At 47.4% G+C, this 10,545-nt stretch overlaps 1 protein-coding gene across 4 annotated transcripts in view; it reads left to right on the top strand.

The window, feature by feature from the left end:
• The first annotated feature begins 6,534 nt into the window (after positions 1-6,534).
• Bclaf3 (BCLAF1 and THRAP3 family member 3) overlaps positions 6,535-10,545 on the top strand; it is a 79,654-nt gene continuing 75,643 nt past the window's right edge. For 3 of the 4 annotated variants that reach the window (XM_013350555.2, XM_026784910.1, XM_026784912.1), the window contains exons 1-2: positions 6,535-6,653; positions 9,514-9,566. The gene's annotated coding sequence lies outside the window, so the exon portion shown is untranslated. The remainder of the gene's footprint in view (positions 6,654-9,513; positions 9,567-10,545) is intronic. The other variant, XM_026784911.1, reaches the window with a different exon arrangement.

Here is a 10,545-nt window from a genome sequence, read left to right as displayed (position 1 = left end):
CACACACACAACGCAGGCGCGCGCACGCGCGCACACACACACCGAGAAAAGATTACCCAGGTGCTGCCAAACTGTAATCTCAGCCTTGGACAGCAGAGGTACAAGGATTAGTAATTGAAGGCCAGCTTGGGCTACATGAAATCTTGTCTCAAATAAACAACAGAAAAGGAAGGAGAGCATCTATGAAAATAATGTTTGTATTATGGGACTGAAGAAAGGGTGGAGAAATCAGGGCCAGCTCGACATTATCCATCAGAAGTCATTAACAGTTAACAGAAAACACACGTGCTTCTTTCAATTGGGGATATAAATGCTGATGTTAATACTCAACACAACCCAAAATAGAACACACACAAAAGCTCTGGGGAAATCTAGGCCAGCAGTGTTTTCAAGGGAGCTATCTGCCCTACTTCATTTTTTTTCTCCTATCAGCCTTTAGAAAAGAAAGCCACATAGAAGGGCAGCTGTAAAACACATAGGCCCACCTATTAATTTTCCTGAGACATGGATGATGAGCACTTTGCCTAAGCCTAGTCAAAGCATGAATTAATTGCTCTAATTTTTTTAAAAAAAAATTCTGGTTTAAGCATGTACTAGTTGTATAGCATTTTGATACTAATGGGAACATTCCTTCCAGGAGAAAGGCGAGACTCATGATACCCAGGGTGTAAATAAACACGAAAACAAACAAAAACCCCAAAACAAACAAAAACCCCAAAACAAACAAAAACCCCAAAAGCAGCATTCACAAGACTGGAAAATGGAACTTGCAACATTCACCAGGCCCTTTCCCAGTGTTATCCAAGCAGTAAACAACCACTGGGGAGCAGACTGAAAAACAAGCTGCCTAGAGAAGGCCGGGCTGCCCAGAGGCGGTTTCTGGTGTCTGTCCACCTGCCTGCAAGCTGTGCAGACAGCTCCAGGTTGTCTGCTTCCTGGTCTGTCACCCATGTTGAAGTGGGCTTTTCAGATGCCTCTGCCTTTGAGTCATCTCTGCTCCTGCAGATCACCTCGTACCTACATTCCTGTTAGCAACCCTGCTAAAAACACGTTGGTTCACCAAGATGGACTTTGGTGAAATGGTTACTTTGGTCTGTTTTGAGTTCCCTATTTAGGGTGAGTAGGGGTTTCTGCATATGATGGGAGAAGAAAAGTCTTTCACAACACACACACACACACACACACACAGAGGCACACACAACTACAAAAAAAGGATTTGTTAGATTATCTCCCACAATTAGATGCCGGCTAATCCAAACAATGACTGTTTGCCCTCTGCAGAAGCAGAAACCTGTTAGATACTCAGTCTAAGAAACGGGAAGCCTCAGAACAAATGGGACCAATGATGGCCTTCAAGCCCTCAGAGAGTGTCTTTGTGGGTAAGTGTTGAGAAGTTTGAGGACGTTGGAGTCTAATGCTCACAGGCAATGGCATGGACAATAGACATCCGTTGAAGAATGGAGCTTACACACTCTGGCTGAACACTTTCTTTCCCCCACCTTTATTCCATTTGAGTTCCAGGCCTATTTGGATGTTGCCACCCACATTCAGAACAGGTACTTTCCCCCCTCAATTGCTGTCCTACGTCAATCACCTCTGACAACACCCCCACAGATACACCAAGAAGTGTGTCTTAATAGTCCCCTAGGCATCTCAGTCTAGTCAGGTTGACAGTCAGACCATGACAAATAATTTTTACACTCCCTTGAATTTCACTGAGCCTTGAATTTCACCAAGCCTCTGCATTTATCAACTGCTTTACAGGGAATAGAAATGATAGGAACGGCTTCTTCAACTTGAGTGTGTATCTGACTCCCATAGAGGCTCTCCTTGGTGGACCCTACTTCCAGACGTTTTCACTTGGTAGCATTATGTTCATTCATTTTTCATGTGTTTATTTTTATTTTGGTGCTGGGAATTGAATCCAGGGCTTTGTGTAAGTTAGGTAAGTGCTCGTCTGCGAAGCTATACCCCTAGACCACTGAGTCATTATTTTTAAACAAAAGTTTTAAGATACAATGGAGGTGGGCTGGAAACGTAATATAGCATTAGAGTGTCTGTCTGGGATTCAGGAGGAGTCCTTGTTTAAATAAAAAAGAAAGAAAGGTATAGTGCATGGTTGTGCCCTTGCTTTTTTCTTCTGCTATGACATCCATAATATCTCACACAGGGTTGATTCCTTTAGTTTGAGTTCCAGGCAGAAGAACCAAAGCTGACCTGTAATTGCCATGCATGTAAGCAAGCAACAAAGTAACTCCCTGAAATGCTGGGATTGTTATTTTAACAGAACGAGCTATGCAAACTCCTTATACTAAGTGTACTTGATATTCTGTAACAGGTTTGTGTCCTTATGAAAGCCAAAGAAATGAATGGGAAAAGCTAATACTCTTCCATTTCAATAATATTCTGTGTGTACATGCATATACACCGTTCAGATAATAGCAAGAATCATATTGCCACACGCAAACTGTTTTTGTTTTGAGACAAGGTCTCATGTAGTCCAGGCTTGCCTCAGATTTGCTGTGTAGCCTAGAATGACCATGAACTCACAAAGGCTAGGATCACAGGGATGAGCCGTCATGCTCAGCACCATGTGCAAATTGTTTATCAGCCTTCTCCATGGAAACAGACAGGAAATAGAGCCAAGAGCCATCTGCTTGTCTTGACAAAGGTCACCTTTTCGGAGATGAGTCTAAAAATAATACACACAGATCAGAGAGACATATATACACGCACAAACATGAACTATACACAAAATAAAGAGAAATAAGAACATATTTCTTTTTGTTGTTTTTGTTTTGTTTTGTTTGTTTGAGACAGGATCTCATTTTGTAGCCCTGACTGGCCTGGAACTCACTAGGTAAACCAGGCTGGCCTAGAACTCACAGAGATCCACCTACCTCTGCCTCCTGAGTGCTGGGCTTAAATGTGTGCCACCATGCCCAGCTTCCTTACATCTTCTAACCAAACAGAAAACAATAGTCATTGTAAAAATGCAAACATTTCTGTGCATTTAGAGCAATGAATGCAGGGTAGCCAGAGATGAAAGAGGTTAGGCACAAGCCTGACCTGCAGGCTCACAGATGACTCAAAAGCAGTGACATCTAAAAAGCCACTGCAACGTGGGAGACAGGCCAGGAAACAGACAACCTGGAGCTGTCTGCACAGGTTGCAGGCAGCTGGACAGGCGCCAGCAACATCCTCTGGGCAGCCAGCCTTCTCTAGGCAGCTTCGCGTCAGAGTCTCCTCCCCGGTGGTTGTTTAGTACTTGGCTACCACTGGGAAAGGGGCCTGGTGAATCTTGAGACTTTCAGCTTTCTCTGGGGTGGGAATATATGTTACCTCCTCAGTCTCATAAGCCTCCTCCTTCCCTCCCTTCTGGAGGAAATGCTTTAACTCCAAGGAAACTGAAGAAGTATGAAGCATGAGTTTAAGTTTATGTGACGTGAGAGCTCTAGAGTCAGTGACGACCATGTGCTCAGAGACACTATAGCCAGGGTGGGGATTGTGGACCCAAATACACAGGCTGTGAAAATGCAAAATGTAATAAATGGAGCAGTCAGGTGTCTCCTACGTTTCGTCACCACAACATCTTATTGCTGCATAGAGAGTTCATGCTTGAAAACCACATACCTGAGTGACAAAAACACATAATTGAGTGACAAAAAAGAATCACAAAAGGTCTATCCCCCACTCCCCAGACAGGGTTTCTCTGTAGCTTTGGAGCCTGTCCTGGAACTAGCTCTTGTAGACCAGGCTGGCCTCACAGAGATCCGCCTGCCTCTGCCTCCCGAGTGCTGGGATTAAAGCCGTGCACCATCATGCCCAGCCACAAAACGTCTTTTAAGTAAATTTATAATTTTATGTTTGGTTTCGTTCAAAGCTGTTCCAAGACACACATGGCTTATGGGCTGAAGGCTTGGACACACCTGGCAGATTTTTCTAGAGTACATTAACCTGAGAATGGGTGCATACAACAGGAGTAAAGGCTATTGGGTAACTAGGGAGATAGCGAAGTTGGTAAAGTGCTTGCAGACCTGAGGGCCTGTGTTGGATGCCTGGAATCCAAGTAAACAAACTGGCTGTGGTAGCTGTCAGCTTGTCATTCCAGGCTGTCAGGAGGATCTCTGGGGCTTGCCAGCTAGCCAGCTTAGACTAATTGGTGAGCTTGGGTGTTCTACTTAAGGTTTCTGTTGCTCTGATGAAACACCATGGCTAGTCGGGCGATGGTGGTACACGCCTTTAATCCCAGGACTTGGGAGGTAGAGGCAGGCGGATCTCTGTGAGTTCGAGACCAGCCTGGTCTACAGAGCTAGTTCCAGGACAGGCTCCAAAAGCCACAGAGAAACCCTGTTTCGAAAAACCAAAAAAAAAAAAAAAAAAAAAAAGAAACACCATGGCCAATAAGCAACTTGGAAGGAAATGGTTTCTTTGGCTTTGACTTCTACCTTATAGTCCATTATTGAAAGAAGCCAGGACAAGAACTCAGGTAAGGCAGAAACCTGGAGTCAGGAGCTGATGCAGAAGTGATAGAGGGCTATTTACTGGCTTGCTCCTCATGGCTTGCTCAGCCTGCTTTCTTATAGAACCTAGGGCTACCGGCCCAGGGATAACACCACCCACAATAGGCTGGGCCCTCCCCCATAGATCACTAATTAAGAAAAAGCTCTATCTACACAGCTGCGGAGGCCTGTGCCTGTGGCCATGGCCCCACCACAGCTGGAATCTGTAATGATCTCCATGGCCTGTGTTGCCACCAAAGCCTTGTGGTTGCCTGGCTTGGGCCACACTGTCTTTGAGGATATGCTGATGTGAATAGCCTGCACTGCCATGTAGGGCCATGATGACATCCAGGCCAAGCCAGAGGTATGGCTGAGGGTCATGTCTGGTCCCGTGATCCTACTACAGCCAGGGTCTGTTGTGTTGATGTCCATGGCCCGTGTTACCACAGGGGTTATAGAACTGGCCCTCCTGACCTGAGCACCAGGGAGCTGGGTCTGCCCCTCTTTAGCCACCTCAGAAAGAGAGCTGTTGTGCCCCATCCCGGGAGAACTGGCCCCAGTGGACTAGGTGCAGGAGAGCTAGCCCTGACCCTCCACAGCCCCAGGAGAACTGTCCCCGCTCCTTGCCAGCTACCACTACTGGAGAGCTGGCCCTGCACTTAGGGGCGCTAACCCCACCCCTCATCACCTGTTTGGGAGAGTTGGCCCTAATGGCTTAGGCACAGGAAAGCTGGCTTAGACCTTTGCCTGAGGTGGAGGCCCAGACTGAACAACTCAGCTACCACTCAGGCCTGCATCCAGGGTTTTGAGTTGGCCTACCCTAGCATCTACCCGACCTGTGACCTGCTGGAGCACATGATTGACTGGTCCTGTCTAGCCATAGCCACAGGATCTCTGTGACTTAGGCCAATAGCCGAATATCCCAGAGAAGTTCAGATGATGGGCCAGTATTGATGGTGGACCAGAAGCCAAGGCCTTGAACTCGGCCAACAACTCGTTGCAATGAATATTTTGTAAGGAAAGCTCTTTGAGCAAAGGGGTCTACTGCATGACAGACTGCAGCTCACAAGGCCACTAGGACCAACAAACACACGATGAGGAGACAGGAAAGAGAGAGAAGTGAAGTTCGAGACCAGCCTGGTCTACAGAGTGAGTTCCAGGACAGGCTCCAAAGCCACAGAGAAACCCTGTCTCGAAAAACCAAAAAAAAAAAAAAAAAAGAAAGAAAGAAAGAAAGAAAGAAAGAAAAGAATTCTTTTTCCTTTGGGGAGTGGGGAGGCTACAAGGGTGGGCGGCAGACATGGGAAGACTGGGAAAAGAGTGGAACTGAGCTACATGATGTGAAATTCCCAAAGAATCAATAAAAATGTGTTTATATAAAAAAGGAGAGAAAGGAGAAAAGGGAAAGAGGAGAGCAAACAGAGAGGGGCTGGTATTTATGGGTACCATTAACCTATCTGCAAAGTTCAGAAGTTGCTGTTTTCCAAGTAGAAGCTTCATTTGAGGCTATGGGAGATGGGTAAAGTTAGGTGGCAGGTTAGAAACTAAGTAGGCAGGAATGGAGACCAAGAATTAAGCAGGTTCAGGTAAGTTGATTCTGGAAGACCTTTGAGGGTCGAGCTGGAAGTGCTTGGCAGCTACTTCTGCCCCTTGGTACCTCGATCTGCACACAAGGCAGGGAACCAAGCTGAGGGCTGACCTCGAGGCCGCGATCCTATCCTCAACTCCAAAGAACCCAGGCCTTGCACCATCCAGTATGTTCCTTTTCTCCAGCCTGAGGATTTGAGGGGCACTCTCAGGGAATGGAGGTGAGCACAGCCAGCAATGCGCGCTAGAGCGCCCTCTGGGGCAGCCCGGGCAGGGCGCGAAGCCCGGGCTTCTCCGTGAGAACCAGTTTGGCAGGAGGAGGAGGAGGAGGAGGACACGGTGGGCGGTGCTGGGGCGGGGCGGGGGCGTGTCCAGGGCGGGGTTGGGGCCGGACCATTCCGGAAGGAAGTGGTTCCGGGTCTCCTAGACCCGCGAGGGCGGCTGGGTGCTGTTGGAGCAGGAGGCGGGAGCTGAGCAAGGGGCGAGGCCTGGAGGAACCTGAAGCGGCTCTGGTGTTGAAAGCGACGGCGGCGGAGGCGACGGCGGCGGCGGCTTCACTGCGGGGTGAGCCGTCCAGGAGCAGGCAGAGCAAGGAGGCCCCGGCCTGCAGGGGAAGGAGGGTGTGTCCTTCTCTCAGGAGAGGCAGTTCTCATAGAGGCTGGAGGGGCGGCCGGGATGGGGCGGCCGGGATGGGACGGCAGGGATGGGGCGGCCGGGATGGGGTGGCAGGGATCGGGCGGCCGGGATGGGGTGGCAGGGATCGGGCGGCCGGGATGGGGCGGCCGGGATGGGGTGGCCGGGATGGGACGGCAGGGATGGGGCGGCAGGGATGGGGCGGCAGGGATGCGGTGGCAGGGATGGGGCTGCTGGGACGAAGCGGCTGGGATCTGGTGGCGGGCAGGCTAGGCTTCTTCGGGGACCGTGTCCCTTCTCTCTTCTCGCCCGGCCACCGCCTTCCCTCTGTGGCGGCCGCCAGTGCGCCTCAGGGCGCCTGGCTCTCGGGGCGATAGGTGACTGTCGCCACTAGTGCCTTGCCTGCGGCGCCCGAGGCGACACCTGCCCGCTGCCTTTGCCTTCCCCGCCCACAGCGTCGGGCAGGTGGCGGTTCTCGGAGTGTCCGTCCTGGGGACCAGGAAGGGGGCGGTGCCCCGGGGATGGAGCGCTGGTTCCTCAGGCGGCCCCGGGACGTGTCCGCCCATCGGGACCCGAGTGCCCACTTTGTCCAAGGGAGACGCTGTGGCCGCCATCGCCGGGTCTTCCCCGGGGAAAGCCGAAGAGTAAGGAAAGACGGCTGGGAGGATTTTAGTCACCTGTGCCGCTGGCAGGACTGCCCTGGAGAAACTTAGTCCCCGAAATAGTTTCCTTTGGAGGGGGACTTTGGGAGGTACACCTTAAGTGGTAGCTTTTTTGGAACACATTACCTACCAACTACTAGTAGAAAATGGGCTCCGTGAGATTCCTGTCAGGCAACCTTTGGAGCACATTTTTTTTTTCTTTTGTAGCCCCAGGGGTTAAAGTTAGGCCCTCCCCATGGCAAGAGAGCACTCCACCAGAGACAGATTGTGTATCTGTGCAGACACAGCCGCTCTCACCTCAGGCTGCTGTGTAACTCATTCTATAGGTCAAGCAGGCTTTGAACTTTCTAGAGTAGTGTAGTTGGGATTATAAGGCCTGCACTGCCAGGACTGGCACGTTTTTTAACGTCTTTTTTCCCCTAGGTGTGAACAGGTTCAAAAAAATCTAAAAAAGGCTTTGCTGTAATTTCATAAGTTTTCATAAGCTTTCAAAAACTCCAACTTATGTTGGTTTTTTTTCTTCCTTCCTTCTTCTTTATTTTTATTTTTCGAGACAGGGTTTCTGTATAGCTTTGGAGCCTGCCCTGGAACTCGCTCTGTAGACCAGGCTAGCCTCGAACTCACAGAGTTCCCTCTGTCTCTGCCTCCACCCTAGTCCTGGAAGTCCAGCCACCCCTGCCAGGTCTTTCCCCCCCCCAAAGTCTTCTAGCCCAGGTTAGCCTTGATCTCACAGTGTGCTAAGGCTAGCCTTGAACTTCTGATTCTTCTGATTCTTCTGCTTATGGCTTCTAAACAGTGGACTGCAGGAAAATATTAGACATGCCTGTTTTATTTTCCTTGTTTATTGGTAGCACTTCAGCTTCTTATTTAGTCCACTTTTGTAAAAAAAAATAGTTTAGTGTTTTTAGAAGTGAGCAAGGAATTTGAAGTTATGACCTTTGAATTATATTATCTCATTACCTTGGCCAAATCACTTTACTTTTTTCTAAGGTATTTCCTCAACAATGGACAAGGTATTATAATGTGTTTGCCGTACCTTTCTTTTAGGGTCATATGAGACATTTATGGAAAGTACATTTCATATACCTTGTCTTATTGCAGTTTTTGCTTTCTTGTAAAAATTTCAGAGCACAGGAGCATTTTGTAGCACACAATTTCGTTTATTTATTTATTTTTTTGAGACAGGGTATGTCTCTAACAGCCCTAGCTGTCCTGAAACTAGCTCTGTAAACCAGGCCTGCCTCTGCCTCCCTAGTGCTGGGATTAAAGGCGAGTGCCACCACCATCACCCAGCTAGGCACATAAAAATTTAAAAGTAATCTCTGTGAGTTCGAGACCAGCCTGGTCTTACAGAGCTAGTGCCAGGACAGGCTCCAAAGCCACAGAGAAACCCTGTCTCGAAAAACCAAAAAAAAAAAAAAATTTAAAAGTAAATTTCTTGGGACTGGGGAAAATGACTAATCATGAGGACATGAGTTCAGATTCCCAGTACCCAAATAAAAAGCCAGAGCTGCAGTTACCTCTAACTCCAGCTCTCAGGAGGCACAGGGAGGAGGCAGGTAAGTTGAAATGGAAGACCCCTGTCTAAAACAAATAAGGTAGAGAGCTATTGAGGAAGATGGCTATTTCTGGTCTCCACATGGTTGCATACACGTGAACACACATACAAGGAAGGACATGCCCACAATCACACAAAAAAAGAGTTTTTGAAAGCTCTTCTGGGGCTAGGCATGGATTTCAGTAGATAGAGAACTTGCTTAGCATGTTTGAAGCCATGAGTTCAATTTTCAGCACTCAAAAGTTAGAGTCAAAAGATTATAGATACAACCTGGGAAGTGGTGGCACAGACAGTGGCAGAGACAGGTGGATCTCTGTGAGTTCGAGGCCAGCCTGGTCTACCGAGAGAGTTCCAGGACAGGCTCCAAAGCTAGAGAAACCCTGTCTCAAAAAAACAAACAAATAAACAAAAAAGGTTGCAGATTCAGGTGTGTGTGTGTGCTTCTTCCAGTACTGTGAATTGAGCCCAGTATTTCCTGTATGCCAGGCAATCACTCTACCTACTTAGCTGTATCACTAACCCTCAGGTTTTGATTTTTTGTTGTTGTTGTTTGTGTGTGTGTGTCAAGCAGGTTGTCACTGTGAAGCCCAAGCTTGCCTCGGGTACTGAGTGTCTGGATTACAGGTATGTAGCACCATGTCTGGCTAACAGTCACAAGTTTGAGGCCATCCTAGGCACTTTATTAAGACCCAATTTCCCTGGGCATAGTGGTGAACACCTTTAATCCTAGCACTAGGGAGGCAGAGGCAGGGAGATCTCTTTGAGTTAGAGATGAGCCTGGTCTACAGAGTTCCAGGTCAGAGCTATATAGTGAGACCTTGTCTTGAAAAAATCAGATGAAGAAAAAAAAAACCAAAAATGCCAAATAAAAAGATATAGTTTCAAAAACTATTCTTTTTTTTTCCAGTAAACCAGAAGCAAGCTTTATTCTAGGAAAAAATAAAAAAAAAATAAATCTCTATGGAGCACAAAAGGCTTATCAGCTAGCTGAGACTACAGCCAGAGTTCAGGCTTGTAAGACTGTGACAAAGGACAGTTTCTGAACCCCACCTTCTTATAGTAAGGGACAACAAACATTAGGCCTGAACAAAGAAATTTTTGCAATCTCAAGGTAAAACTCAGATACAGATTGCCTTAATTTTCATTAACAGAGTTTTTCAGTTAAACTTTTAATCCGTTATCTTTTAATCCATTGTCTTTCCCTAGTATTCCCAAATTGTGTTTACCAAAGCTCTACCTACACTCCCACCGTAACATGCAGGTTTCACATAGCATCAAAAACTATTCTATAGTACTCTTTGACCCCATACCACACTCTTTGATACTCTTAAGTTTGAAATTCAATTTATTCTTCATAGTGTATAAATTGTATATTGAACATAGCTCCCCTTTTGTTTTTTTCTTTCTCTCTCTTTCTGTCTATCTCTTTTTTTCCCCGAGGCAGAGTTTCTCTTTGTAACAGTCCTAGCTGTCCTGGAACTAGCTCTTGTAGACCAGGCTGTGCTCGGACTCACATAGCCTCTGCCTCCCGAGTGCTGGGATTAAAGGTATGCACCACCACCATCTGACTTTTCCTTTGTTTTTTTTTTTTTTTTTTTTTTTT

The sequence above is a fragment of the Microtus ochrogaster genome, chromosome X (genome assembly GCF_000317375.1).
Source record: "Microtus ochrogaster isolate Prairie Vole_2 chromosome X, MicOch1.0, whole genome shotgun sequence".
Classification (NCBI taxonomy): domain Eukaryota; kingdom Metazoa; phylum Chordata; class Mammalia; order Rodentia; family Cricetidae; genus Microtus; species Microtus ochrogaster.
The sequence above is the reverse complement of the archived record's forward strand: the minus strand, read 5'-3'. Positions and strand labels throughout refer to the sequence as shown.